Raw genomic sequence first — 14,696 nt, forward strand, 5'->3', positions numbered from 1 at the left:
CATAATCAATATAAAAATTATTAATGGGATATTTTACATGCATTTTTTTCATGCTAAGTCATTGAACTCCAGTGTGCATTTTACATTCACAACACATTTTAAGTGCTCCAAGGTCACACGTGGTTAGTGGCTGCTCTGTTGGACTGCTGAGAATCACTGTCAGTGGAACATAAAGATGAAGGAATGTTTTATTTTGCTTAGTAATGTTCAGGTCTGAGGTTAGAGTTTGTGGTTGTGGTCATTGGTTTTTTCTTTCATGTTTTAGTGATTTTCTTTGCACAATTAGAAGTATTTTGAATTTGCAGAGAGATGAACAAAAAAGTCTGATGTCACGAATTTGTGCGCTTGTGATGAAAAGGTTTCATTTTTTAAGACAGGGTCTTGCTCTGTTGCTCAGGCTGGAGTGCAGTGGCACTATCATGGCTCACTGCAGCCTCAGCCTACTGGACTCAGGTGATCCTCCCACCTAAGCCTCCCAAATAGCTGGGATTACAGGAATGCACCACCACGCCCAGCTAATTTGTGTATTTTTAGTAGAAATGGGGTCTCTCCTTGTTGTCCAGGCTGTTGTTGAACTCCTGGCCTCAAGTGATCCGCCCGCCTCGGCCTCCCAGAGTGCTGAAATTACAGGTGTGAGCCACTGCGCCTGGCCAGTGATGTGTGTAAATTTAAAAGACTGTATTGGTGAAGATGTGGAACAAGTGAGACTTCCTACGCTGCTAGTGGGAATACAAAATGGTACAACCCATTTTGGAATTTGTCATTCCACTCCTAGGTATTTACCCAAGAGAAATGAAGTATATGTCCATACAAAGACTTGTAGATAGCAGTTTTATTTGTAATAGCCTCAAACTGGAACAACCTTAGTGTCCATCAGTAGGGAAATGGATGAAGAAACGGGTATATCCATATACTGGAATACAGCTCAGCCATCAAGAGGAATAAACTGTTGACACATGCAGCAACATGGATGGTTCTCAGTATAATTATGCTGAGTGAAGTAAATTGGATAAAAAGATTTTTTGAACAAGAAAAAGGCCAGGAAGTTGCTTCTAATTACATATGCAGTACTCAGATGTCAAGAACTGGTATTAAAATTGAGCCATCAGAGCAGTGTTCAGGTCGAATAATGAATTGTCTTGGGTCTTAAAGCTCCAGCAAATCAAATTGTCATCATCAAAATAGCCTCTTTTTTTTGGTTTTGTTTTCTGTTTTTTGTTTTGCCAGCTTCAAGAGATGGTTCCGTTGCTTTGGGGTGAACTTGGTACCAGTGCCGTGTTACTTATCCAGTTCTAACTCAAGAAAGTTCTAGAGGGCATAATGATCTTAGATAAGACCAAGGCCCCGAACCTGACCATGTTCTGTCTTCTCTGTGAGTTGAATCATCCTTTGGCCAGTTGGATCCTGGCTTTGTCTTGGGTAATTTATTTTATCCAGGATTGATGCCAGCTATGTGTGTTCTGGGTTTTTAGCACTTCAGGTTCATGTCAACTGAGTCGCTCTGAGAGCTGCCCTGTTTGGAAACATTATGCAGTTTCCCCACTAAGCAGCAGCTTCCTATTCAAGCAAATTTCTTACACTCTACCAGTCCCGATACACTCGACGTTAAATTCAGCGTAGCACACATTTCCTCATGCCTGTGTGTGCGTGTTTGTTTACATTACAGTTGGGGCATTTGGTGGGCCTATGTTCTGACAGTAAACTAGGAGAAATGGATGCTTTTTTCTGAATTGTAATCCACCCTAAAGCAAGTGAGGAGTCAGCCTGGGAAGCAAGAAGTGCACTCGACTGGACATCAGATGGGCGTGTTAGTCCTGCCTCTGTTACCAGCCAGTTTCGTAACTTGTCCCCATCATCAAACCCTTCCAAGGCTCGGTTATTTGAGCCATAAAATGAAGACATTGGGCTAGAATTCTGAAAGATTAACTACTAAAGTTGTGGTTTGTCATCATTTTATTATTATTGCCTCCAGCTTTATGGTGATGATTAGTAGTAGAAGCTTCTATTTATAGAGGATTTTGTGCCAAGCACTACACCGATAGCTTGATAGGCATCATGTTCAGTCTTGACAACAATACCACAGGATATGTATTATTCCCAATTTACAGATGAGAAAACTGAAGCATGGAATGTGACTTTTTTGAGGTCAGACAGCCAGAAGGTAGGGGAGGCTGGTTTTGAATGTAGCTTGTCTGATTCCCTGTATGTTTGGCCATCATGCTTTACTGCTTCCCTGACATTCTGCAATTTTAAATAAAGACGTAAGGACAAAAAACTTGTTTCAGGAAGGATTTTTAAAAGACATCCAGTCTAATCACCATAATGTATCTGCCACTCTGCAGAATGCAGTTGTAGGTGAAGGTCTCCCTATACAGCCTATTCTTTTTGAACAACTTAATCTTAGATTCTTTTAAAAATAGCTTTATTGAGATACAATTCACCTAATGAAAGTATACAGTTCACTGGGATTTATTATGTTCACAGATGTGTATAGTCATCAACAGAGTCAGTTTTAGAACATTTTTGTCACCTCAGAAAGAAACGTTTTAGCTATCACTCTTGTATCTCCCCACTCTCGCCAGCTCTAAAGTAACCAACAATCTACTTTCTGTCTGTGTAGATTTGCCTATTTTGTATAAATGGAATCAATATGTGGTCTTTTCAATGGGTTTCATTCACTTAGTATGATGTTTTGAAGATTCATCCATGTTATAGTGTGTATCATTTCTTCATTTTTATGGCCAAAGGTTCCATTGTATGGATACACCGCATTTTGTTTATCCAGTCATCAGTTGATGGACATTTTGGTTGTTTCCGTCTTTTGGCTGTTCTGAATAATGCCATTGTAAGCATTCATGTGCAATTTTTTTGGTGTAGACAGTTTGTCTTTCTCTTGGGTATGTACTTAGGAGTAGAATTGCGAGATACATGGTAACTTTGTTTAACCATTCTCCGAGCTGCACTGTCTTACATTCCCACCAGCAAAGCGTGAGGGTTGGATTCTTAGTATTGAGCTAGAATTTGCACCCCATACCTGCCAACCATAGCACCAGTTCCCTTGCTTCATGTGTCCCAAGCAAATCCGCTTTTTCTAGGTGACAGCCAGCCCGGTCTGACCTGAGTGCTCTCCAGTACTGAAGGGCTTCCACCAGCTTTCATGTCCTGGGATGTCGTTCTAGAGCCTCACCACCTCTCTTATGAATGTGATCCCCCTCCTTTTTTTAGAGAACTAGATGCCTTTTACATATGGGTAATTTGTGCTCAGAGATGGTTGTCTTCTCAGTTTCAGTTGTCCTTTCTCAGTTAGCTGGTAAGAACCCTTAACCCAGTAGTCTCAACTGGCTACACATTAGAATCGCTCGAGCGTCTTAAGAACAAATCCAGATTGTACCTGCAGAGATTCTAATTTATTTTGTCTGGGCTGAGGCCCAGAGATGCAAATAAGCATCCTGGGTGGAGAACCAGTGCAGCCTTTAGTGGCCAGGGGATGGCTCTGGCTGGGTCTCTGAGGGCCCACGTGGCTCATGCCCCTGCCATCTGTGCATGGATACCAACTGTCCTGATTCAGAATTACTGTGAGAGTCTCAGTTTTTACTAATGCATTTACACAGAGTGCCATCTTGAAGCCTTAAGCATTTATGTTCCTGTTTTCTGGAGAGTCTCATTTGCCCCCAGTATGCTCTGCAGACACTGGCTGTGGCCATGTTTGCCTCCCTGTCAGGCCATGTGAACTTTCTGAATGAGAAAGCATGCTCCAGCCATTTCAGAGGCATATAAACACCTTTAGGCAAAAGTGGTAGTTGAAAACCTCATTAGTATAATGTCATTACTTCTTGGGAAATACGTTCAAATTCCCCTTCTCCTTCCTAGTGACAGGGGCTTAGATGAATAGTATTCCATTATATCCTCTATTGGGAGACGTTGATGTTTGTTTTGATATTACAGACAATGCCGCAGTCAGTATCCCAGCACATATTATCACTTTGCTTATGCTTTAAAATACAGGGTTTATACACTTCTGCACTACTGACATTTGGGGCTGGACAGTTCCTCATTGTGTGGGAGCTGTCCTGTGCATTGTAAGATGTGCAGCATCATCTCTGCCCTGCGCACTGCACTAGATGCCAGTAGTAGCACTCCCATGCCAAGTCGTGACAGCCAAAAATCCCTGCAGATATTGCCAGATGCTCCCCAAGGGGGTAAAAAAATCACCCTTGGTTGGGAACCACTGGTCCGATTTATCCTTAGGATACATTTCTAGAAGTGGAATTGCTGGATCTAAGGTTACATACATTTAAAATTTTGATGACAGTCGCTAAATTGTTCTTTGTAGAGGTTGAACCCATTTTACACTCCAACCAGCAGTATTTGAGGATGTTTTTCCATTCTCACCAGTGCAGTGGTTTATCAGAATTTCTTTGCCATCTCACTGTAGTTTCAATTCGAATTTCTCCATTTTACGACTAACCTTTTTATTGAACACTTACTGCTTGCTAGGCAAGTTGTGTTTTTTGGCCTGTGGATTTTGTGTCATACGTTATAATGCTTTCCTTTCTAAGCCTTTTTGAAGTTTGGTACCTAGGACTGAAGACTGAGTTTCTTCTGATTCTAATGAAATGATAATATATACCATTCATTGAGATCTAACATGTGACAGGCATTGTGCTTGGTGTGCTCTAAAAATACGTGCATTCTTTTGTGATCTAAGCATGTATTAATAAAGTGGCCTTTCTTTTACCTTTTGAGTTGGCACAGGGCCTCTGTCTGCACATATTCTAGCAGTTATGGTCCCTGAGTTGGGATGTGTCACAGAGAGCCGACTGAAAAGCATTTGATTCTGCATTTAGGAGTGATAATAGTCCCAGTCCAATACCTTGTGATTGGGAGACAATTGGTATAGATGCCTTGATTTAAATTAAGTTCTGTTCTGTTCTGTTCTGTTCTTTTTTCTCTTCCTTTTCCTTTTCCCTTTCCTTTTCTCTCTTCTCTCTTTTCTCTTCTTTTCTTTTCCTTTTCCTTTCTTTTTGTTTTGTTTTCTTTTCCAAGAGTGTATTTTCCTTGTCAACAGTCATCATAGTTTGAAATTACAACTTTTTGTGTGCTTGTTTCCGGATGGGCATATCTTTTCACCGCTGAACAACAGCTAACACCTGGTGTACTGTCTGGCACACACTGTGTGCCCAGTGAGTATTTGTTGAATGAATGAACTAGTCACTCCAAGAACTGAGGCCATTAGGGAGCCTAAAGGCCCAGATTTGCCATTCCATGGGTTGAAGAGTTAGGTTAGCTTAGTGATGGGCTCTGTTGCCTTCCTGGAATGGAGGCAGCTTCCTTCCTAAAAGACTCAGAACTAGCTGATTCTCTGGAATGTTTGGCCTGTGGGGGAACATTGGCCCTGATGATTCTGGGTGAGTTTGGTTGGAACCCATCTGTGGACGTTGAGGGAATAAGTGAATATTCCTCTGAATGAATGGCTTCCCCAGCTCACATTCTTAAGGGGTCATGCTTATATTTACTTGAGGCAAAGTGATAGCCTCTCGTAGAAGAACGGTTATCTAGAAATTGTGGTTTGATTGAGTTCTGATGTGAACAGTTTTGATATTTCCAGACATCAAAGTCTGTATTAAGGGGACCTTAAGCCACCAGTTACCTCTGGCTTTAATGATTTTTCAGTTTCCAAACACTACCGATTTGATAAACTCAGTTGGTTTGCTCTTTCCTCTACTTCTAAGAATTTGTGTGAGTGTTGTTTAGTGTTGGCCAAATAACTTGTTAGGCCAGTTTGGTGTTCTCTGTCCTGGAGGCTGGCATTCAGCAAAAGGACTCGGGGTGGGGTGTGGTGGGATGGGATGGGGTGGGATGGGATGGGACTGGGAGAGCCAGCAGGGGGCCTCTGAGCGGAGGAAAGACTAGCAAGGTCATGAGTGCAGACTCTTCCTATAAGGGGCAGATAGTGAGTATTTTAGGGTCTGTATCTGTAAGGGGCAGATAGTGAGTATTTTAGGGTTTTTCAAATCTTCTTTGTTTTTTGCATCTGTTTAAAAGAGTCTAAGAATGTAAAAACTCATGAGTCTTTGTGAAAAAGTCTGTAGCCAGATGTGGGCTGTGACTGGCCAACCCCTGAACTAGGTGAAGAAATTGGTTTATTGCTGCAGGTGTTTACTGGTTTGGGGACATGAACCCAGAATAACCTTGGGAATTCTTAGCTGTGATCCTTAGAGGAGTGATCTACACTCTGGCATGGGGGTCAAAGTGACCCTGGTGTCAGTCACCTTGGGTCTGTGGAACTCAGGGTAACCCTGGCCAGTAGGACAGAGGCCCTTGCTGCCTCTTTCACATGGCAGTGCTGTCCACAGGGAGTGGAGAGACAGCAATGGTGGAGGAAAGGAGATGTTGCCCTGGACAGGCCTGAGAACTTCGGTAACTCAGGTGCCTGAACTACCTCTAGAACACGGTTAGAAAACTGGCATGTACGAGCGTTTATCACAACACAAGAGCGTGTCTGTATCTTGGATTCTGAGACCACCACCAAATTCTGATAATGGAGTCCAGATCTTGATGGTTTTCTCTAATCACAAGAAGTTCTGTAGAGCAGGCTGGCTTGCTACTTCTTTTTTTTTTTTTAAAGAGTCCCATTCTGTCACCCATGCTGGAGTCTTCCCACGTTCAAGCAATTCTCCTGCCTCAGCCTCCTGAGTAGTTGAGATTACAGACATGCGCCATGATGCTTGGCTAATTTTTGTATTTTTAGTAGAGATGGGGTTTCGCCATGTTGGCCCGGCTGGTCTCAAACTCCTGACCTCAGGTGATCCACCTGCCTCAGTCTCCCAAAGTGGGATTACAGGCGTGAGCCACTGTGCCCGGCCAGTGCTACTTCATTTTAAAGCATGTAGTTTGGGAGACAGGAAGAAGTAGGGGTTACAGAGCAGGGGCCTGGAGACGAATGCTCTTGTCCTGCTTCCAACTCTCTGCAACCCTGGGTGACTTGAGTCCCTTAATCTTCCCAACCTCAGTGTCCTCACCTGTAGATCAGGATGACAATGACTCCACCGTACAGCCATCGTGAGGATTACTTGAGGGTGGTATATGTGAAATGCTCCTTAGCGCAGTGCTGGGCATGTTGTAAGCACTCAGTCAATGTTAGCAATCGCAGTGACAGTGTGAAAGTGGAAGGAAACGTAAGAAGTGGCCATCAGAACTAGGAACTAGGGTTCATGACCCAGCACCACTGAATAGCATGTCCTTGTAGACTAGAGCATTTTGTCTTCAGAAATGTGTGAATGTCATGGAGCCGTACAGAGGAACTGGGTCTGCAGCTACCTCTCTCAGCTTCCTGATGTGTAAAATGGAAATCATACAGATTGATGGGCTGGGGATAAACAAACGAGGTAACAAGGGAAGGGCCTTGAGTTCTATGAAACTATAGCAGGACGAGCCACAGTCCAGAACCCCTCAGACACCAAGTTGTAGAAGGAAAGAGTTTTATTCAGCTGGGAGCGTTGGCGGACTCACATCTCCAAAAACCGAGCTCCCTGAGTGAGCAATTCCTGTCCCTTTTAAGGGCTTACAACTCTAAGGGGGTCCACGTGAGAGGGTTGTGATCGATTGGGCAAGCAGGGGGTACGTGACTGGGGGCTGCATGCACCGATAATCAGAATGGAACAGAACAGGACAGGGATTTTCACGATGCTTTTCCATATAATGTCTGAAATCTATAGGTAACACAAGAAGTTAGATCAGAGGTTGGTTTTTAACTACCAGGCCCAGGGTGTGGTGCTGGGCTGCCTGTGGATTCCATTTCTGCCTTTTAGATTTTATACTTCTTTCTTTAGAGGCAGAAATTGGGCATAAGACAGTATGAAGGGTGGTCTCCTCCCTTAAAACATTGCGCAGATTTTAAGGCGAAGTCAGTAGTTGTTCATTTCCTCCCTTTGAGAACCTCACTCATTAGTGGGAGTTCTCAATTTCTTCCTCACTACCCATGTCTTCTTGCAAGACAGATCGATAGTGATTCATATAGTACACTTACGCTGAAGCATTTTGGTGAACTAAGGTAACGATGAAGCTTTTTATCATTTGAAGAAGTACAGGTAGCAAACAAGGGAGTAGTAAGCAGGTTCCTATTACTATTGTAACTCCTATTATAAGAGTTTTAAATCCTCCTAGCACTGGGAACCATTTTCCAAACATGGCCCCAGGATCAAATCCATGCCACACTTGCATTGGCACATGTGCCAGTTTTGTCATATCTCTATGTCTTCAACTACTTGCCCTTGATCATCTACGTGTAGACAGCAATTACTAAGGTTAAATTCCCGACAGACCCTTCCTTCAGCTGCTAGCAAGTAGTCAAGAGCCAGTCTATTTTGATAGATAGCATTTCTCATCTGAGTTTCTTGCCAGGCCAGAATAGTCAAGGCTCTGCTGGTTTTATTAGTGATTATTTCTAAGACAGCTTGTAACCGTTTGATTCGGTTGAGCATGTAAATGGCAGTCCAGTATCCCTACGAGCCATCTTGTGCCCAATTAGCAGGCCCATAATATGGTATGATTCTCTTAGGGGGCCATTTATCATCTGTCCAATTTCCTATAGCTATGCTTCTTTTTTCGCAGGAAGCATAGACAGGGAAGCCCAGGAGTTTACCTGTTTTTATGGGCAGTAGGAAGAAAGATGGTTTAATAGTGCCAATAACACAACTACCTGCCCACTGGTTGGGTAATTTGGCGTAAGCTCTGTGCCCACATATCCAGTATAATCCAGTGGGGGCTGTCCAGTCCCGGTGGGACTCCGGGTGGGTCCATGTGGTTTGCAACTTTGGGAATTTACTAAGTGGATTCCTTTCTGTGTGATTTGAACTCCACCAAGTGACTGTTTTTGTGGTACCATTATACAGTTTCTGTCCCAGACAACTAAGTTGTCCTACGGGGTGAGTGAATTCTTTGCCTTCTCTAGCTATGCAATTATTGTCCAAAAATTGAGGCTTTTAGGACCCAGAAATTATCAGGGTGATTCTTTTGAGCCGGGAATTCATCAGGAACTGGGTCTGTAGGTACTAATTCTCGGGCTTCTCATGGCCATTGATCTCCCATTACAGTTCCTCAACATACATAACATGAAGTGACATTGAGAGACTGGGCTAAATGCTCGGCTAATTGCAAAAACAAATTTCATGTTTTTCCTGGAATTTCTGGTACTAGCGCATTTAGTTCATCATAGAAAGTTTGAAACACTGGCTCAGGAGAGTGTTTGTAAACTTCTCGAACTAAGATATTTACTTGAGGATCCAGTCCAGCCCCATCAATTCCTAAGGTCACACGCTCCCCTTTTTTCCCGTGAGGATCAAGGGGATTGGTTATTACTAGCTCTAAGGAGTTACATTGTCCCTTAGTACAGGAAGGGCCACTTTTTCCTTTCTGAAGGTGGACTGGATCCTTTTCATTTTTTGTCCACGTGGCCCAAATGACACAAGACTAGTATCCACATTCATTTCCACACAGTCCTAATTCATAACAAATATACTTATTTTTGGTCATATAGCCTTTTTCCCCATCAAAAGAGCCACATCCTCTTCCTAACTTATTGCTATTAATGACAGCACAGACATCAAATTTCAAGATTATGCGTTTGGGCACCCCTTTTTTTTCTGTTCTGGCTAATACTTTACTTGTATCACTTACGAGTCCCCACCAGTCTTCAGTCCTTAATCTTATTTCAAAAACTGTGGACATGGGAGGCTCAGAGGGGTTATAACACACATCAGGCTGGTCACTTCCTGGGCTACATACCTTGTACTGTGTGGCATTATACAAACAAGTCCTTTTTAGAGTTCCAGCACATTTATAATAACTATAGAACAAAAAGACAGTTTTAACTTTTTGACTGGATGTATACACTGGGAATAGTCCTTAGTTTGAGGAAGTTCAGTTGAAGTCCCTACTGTGCAAGTCCAAAATTTAAGGAAAATAAGTCCCACGGTGAGTTTCCTCATGCTTCGGCCGTGTGTGGACCACTCAGCCTCAGGTGTGACTGGGACTATGGCCCACGACTCTGGAGGAGGTGCTGCTTTCTTGACTCGGGTGTGATGAGTCCATCCCTTTTTCGCTGTACGAACAGCAGTCTCTGTGGTTAACAGCACAAGGTAGGGTCCTTCCCAGGCTGGCTCTAGTTTCCCTTCTTTTCACCCTTTGATGAGAACGTGATCCTCAGGCTGGTGCTGGTTTACTGGAAATTCTGGGGGTGGTACATGTGCTAAAAGACTTTTAGTTTAGTGGAAGATAAACCAAGTATATGATTTTTAAGAAATTCACCTTTTGTTTTAAATGGGGGGACATCAGCAGTGGACTTTATAGTCCTTGGTGCCTTTCTACTGAGAAATTTCCTTTAGCACCTATTTTTATTAGTTTTTAGAACAAAGAAAGCCAAACACCATTTTATATTTGACAATGCTTCCTGGATGATTTTTATACCAGATAAGCTATATTTCATTTTTATATTAGTGTGTTATTAATGTTAAACTTAGTTTTAATAAAACTTTGTAGACATATTTATTCAATTTTTAATGTCTGACCATAAGGTAAGATTTTTATAGGCTCTTTTTAACCTTTTATAATTTTTTGTTAAAGAGCAGGTTAGTGCTTTAAGAAAAACCCATTGTGTTTTTATTTTAATGTTCAGTTTACAGAAAAACTGGATGATACCTCTTTAACTTTAGCCAGTATGTTTACACACAGAATTTTCTTTACAATTAATGTTTTAAAACTTGCGTAAACCTTTAAAACAATTTTTTTAACCTTTTAATGTAGGTAAAAATTTACATTCCTATGCCTGCTTATAATCCATTTACCAAAGGTATATTTTACTTTCCTAATACACCTTGCACATAAACTGTTTTTTTAAATAGTTTTACATTCAGGAGGCCTATATTATTACAACATTTCTTGCATAAATTCCTTTTTTTAATAACTTCTTTTTCTCACAACTTTCGCAGACAATTCTTAGATATGTCTCAACTTTCTGACTTATTACAAACTTTATTTTTTTTTTTTTGAGATGGAGTCTCGCTGTGTCGCTCAGGCTGGAGTGCAGTGGTCCGATCTCGGCTCACTGCAAGCTCCGCCTCCCGGGTTCATGCCATTCTCCTGCCTCAGCCTCCCAAGTAGCTGGGACTACAGGCGCCCGCCACCACACCTGGCTAATTTTTTGTATTTTTAGTAGAGATGGGGTTTCACCGTGTTAGCCAGGATGGTCTCCATCTCCTGACCTTGTGATCTGCCCGCCTCGGCCTCCCAAAGTGCTGAGATTTCAGGCGTAAGCCACCGTGCCCGGCCCAAACTTTTTTTTTAAACGACCAGTTAATTTATTTCAGGGCAAGAATTTACCATATAGCTTTTTTTTTACATAAATTCTTTCCCCCCTTTTTTTCTGAAGATGATAACCATTCTTTTCCAAAGTGAACTTCCTTTATGTCTGTGGACTAGACTGTCTAAGGCCACAAGATTAGAAGTTACTGTAATACATGTTACACTTTTAACTTTTAGCAGACTTCCGTTTTGTTGAAAACCTTGTAAGTTTGGCATTTTAATTATCCTTTGCTATTAATAAGACCTTGTTTAGTCCAAATTAACTTAGAATTGGTATAGTTTTTTTTTGTTTTTGTTTTTGTTTTTGTTTTTAATTACCTGGGAGGAACCATCTGTTGTCCTGTCCTGAAGGGAGTTCCTCCTAGGTCTGGTCGGACCTTTGTATGGTAATTAAGATTTAGATCTCCTGTTAGGAAACCTGCTGGGTTAAGGGAATTTTCAGTGGTTAATGTTAAATCTTCCTTTTTTTTTTTTTTTTTTTTACTTAGGATATTTCTGAACTGGTGAGGTATGCTCACAATGAGGTTTCCTCTAAAAGTTATTTTTCTACTTTCTTCTGTTAGCAAAGCAGTTGCCACTACAGATTGAATGCTTTTGGGCCATCTGCAGATTACTAGGTTAAGGATTGTTGATAGGAAGGCTACAGGTTGTTAGTGGCCTCAGTGCTTTCGGGCTAAGCCCTTGTTTACACTTACAACAAGGTGGTATTGGAGTGTTGTAGGGTCACGGAGAAGACCTTCAATTATCAATTATAGGTTTTAAATTTACCCTGGCTTTTAAAGGAATAGGGTACACTTTTTTTCTTAACTACTTGTATATCTCTTTCTTTCTCTCTTTAACTTTCTGTCTCTCTCTTTGACTTTTCCTTTTGCCTCTGCCTCTTCCTCTCTCTCTGCCTCTCTCCCTCCTTGACTCCGTCTTTGTCTCTCCCTCTCTTCCTGTCTCTCTTTTCCTCTTTTCCTCTCTGTCTCTTTTCTCTGTCTCTCTCTGCTGGTCTTTCCTTGCCTCTGCCAGCCACTTATGCTGCTGTTCTCTCAACCACTGTGGCGGGGCAGGGGTGGGGGGGTGTGATCTAAAACCAGCTGTAACCAAGTGTCTATGAACAGGAACTGGTCTAGGCGCCCTGGCTTTCAGGTTACCTTGTGCCGTACCTTTGAAACAAGGGACCTGTCCAGGCTTCTTTTCTGATGGCCAACGGCCACCTCTAATGTTGGCCAGTCTATTTCTGGCCAAACTTAGAACACAAAGTTCTAAGTTTTCCTGGTATCGTAGTAACGCCGTAATCTCCCTTCAGTCCTTTCTTGAAATTTTTCAACGTAGTTCCTAGTGGGGTGGGCTTATTTTGTGCCTGACCCATGCTTCCTTGAGACAAAACAGCACGCTCACACCACACACACACCACAAAACAAAGAACGGGTAAAAAGGGCACACACACACTTTTACAGTTTACACCAAACCAGAATCAAAACCAAAATCAGAGTATCAAGAGATCCAAGCCAGGTCAAAACCAAAGTATCAAGCAATCCAAGTTAAGTCAAAAACAAAAGCCAAAGTACCGGTACAGGCATGCTGTGGGTGATCAGGCCACGCTTCCACTCAAATGGAGTGGGCAAGTTCCAAAGACCAGTCTTACCAAGTTTCAGATGTCTGGACTCCCAAGTGCCAGTTCCTTCCCGGTGTTCAGCCACTGCATTGATCCTCTGGGAGCCTGCCACATGCTGCTCTGGCGACATGTCCCATGGGGCAGTTGCCTACCCGGGAGCGCTCCTTGGATCCACATTGCTCAGGCTGGTCTGAGTCCCCGCAGGGATGCTTCACAGGGCAGGCCTGAGTCACCTAAGGGGCTGCCTTGGCCTTCCTCTAATCACCTTGTTTCCGGTCAGGGAACCAAGAAATGCAACAGGACTAGCCGCGGGCAAGAACACCTCAGACACCAAGTTGTAGAAGGAAAGGGCTTTATTCAGCTGGGAGCATCAGTGGACTCACGTCTCCAAAAACCGAGCTCCCCGAGTAAGCAATTCCTGTCCCTTTTAAGGGCTTACAACTCCAAGGGGGTCCGCATGAGAGGGTCATGATCGATTGAGCAAGCAGGGGGTACGTGACTGGGAGCTGCATGCACCGGTAATCAGAATGGAACAGAACAGGACAGGGGTTTTCACGATGCTTTTCCATACAGTGTCTGAAATCTATAGATAACACAAAAAGTTAGGTCAGGGGTTGATTTTTAACTACCAGGCCCATGGCACGATGCTGGGCTATCTGCCTGTGGATTCCATTTCTGCCTTTTAGATTTTATTTCTTCTTTCTTTGGAGGCAGAAATTGGGCATAAGACAATATGAAGGGTGGTCTCCTCCCTTAAAACATTGCGCAGATTTTAAGGCGAAGTCAGTACTTGTTCATTTGTTCAATTTCTTGTACTTCTAAGTGTTTGGAATAGCCTGAAGGTGATTAGTGTGAAGCCAAAATGTTTGCCAGAGAGACTTGATAGGATACTCCCAAGTTCAGGGATTTGGAATGTGCGATGTAAAATTGGAATACTTTTGTGAGATATTTGAAATAGTGGAATTTCACAATGAGTGGCCAGTGTGGGGAGAGGCTGGAGGAGTTTAATCTCTATGTGGAAAATATGGCAAGGTCTTGCAAATTTAAAAATGTGTATTTTCTTTTCCTCTGCAATTCCATTTCTAGGAATTTACCCCGAAAATATATTTGCTAAGCACATTTTGTGTACTAAGTCATGCATGTACCTGGTTATTCGTTACAACATTATACAAAAAAAAAAGTAAAAATATCAGTGTTTAGCCTTAGGAGACTGGTGAACTAAGTTGTGGCACATTCTTAAGTTGAAAACTTTGCACCTGCAGAGTGAAGGAGCTCTATGTGTATTGATGGGACATTCTTCTAAGATGTGTTAAGCTAAAAACAAAAACAAAAAGCAAGGTGAAGAATAATATGTCGTTGTTGCCTGGCCTGGGGGCCATTGGTGACGGAGAACCATTGTGATTTCCTTGTTTAAGCATAGAATGTCTTGGGAAGAATACAAAGGTGGTTACAACCTTTGGCGGCATCTGTGCAGAACCACTCTGAGTACCTGGGGGACAGGAAGGAGATGTACTTTCCATAGCACACGCTTTTTATCTTTTAAATGTGTCTTATATACATGTATTTTATATTCAGAAAGTTTGACCACCGATCATATCATTTGGGTTGAAAACTGTGAAACCTCTATGTTTCCCTCCCACATTCATGTCTGCCACCTGTTGGGTCTGCCTGGTCTCTTTGACCTTGATGACTTGAGAAGCAGTCATTGACCACACTGACAGTTTTAGGCTTA

The 14,696-nt window shown here is 42.4% G+C and overlaps 1 protein-coding gene across 10 annotated transcripts in view; it reads left to right on the top strand.

The window, feature by feature from the left end:
- Positions 1-14,696, top strand: part of GPAT4 (glycerol-3-phosphate acyltransferase 4) — a 43,972-nt gene that overhangs the window by 5,591 nt on the left and 23,685 nt on the right. The window contains exon 1 of one of the 10 annotated variants that reach the window (XM_054656668.2): positions 13,245-13,371. The exons of the other annotated variants lie outside the window; for them this stretch is intronic. The gene's annotated coding sequence lies outside the window, so the exon portion shown is untranslated. Of the gene's footprint in view, positions 1-13,244; positions 13,372-14,696 lie in introns of those variants that run through there. 10 annotated transcript variants of the gene reach the window in all.

The sequence above is a fragment of the Pan troglodytes genome, chromosome 7 (genome assembly GCF_028858775.2).
Source record: "Pan troglodytes isolate AG18354 chromosome 7, NHGRI_mPanTro3-v2.0_pri, whole genome shotgun sequence".
In the NCBI taxonomy this organism is placed as follows: domain Eukaryota; kingdom Metazoa; phylum Chordata; class Mammalia; order Primates; family Hominidae; genus Pan; species Pan troglodytes.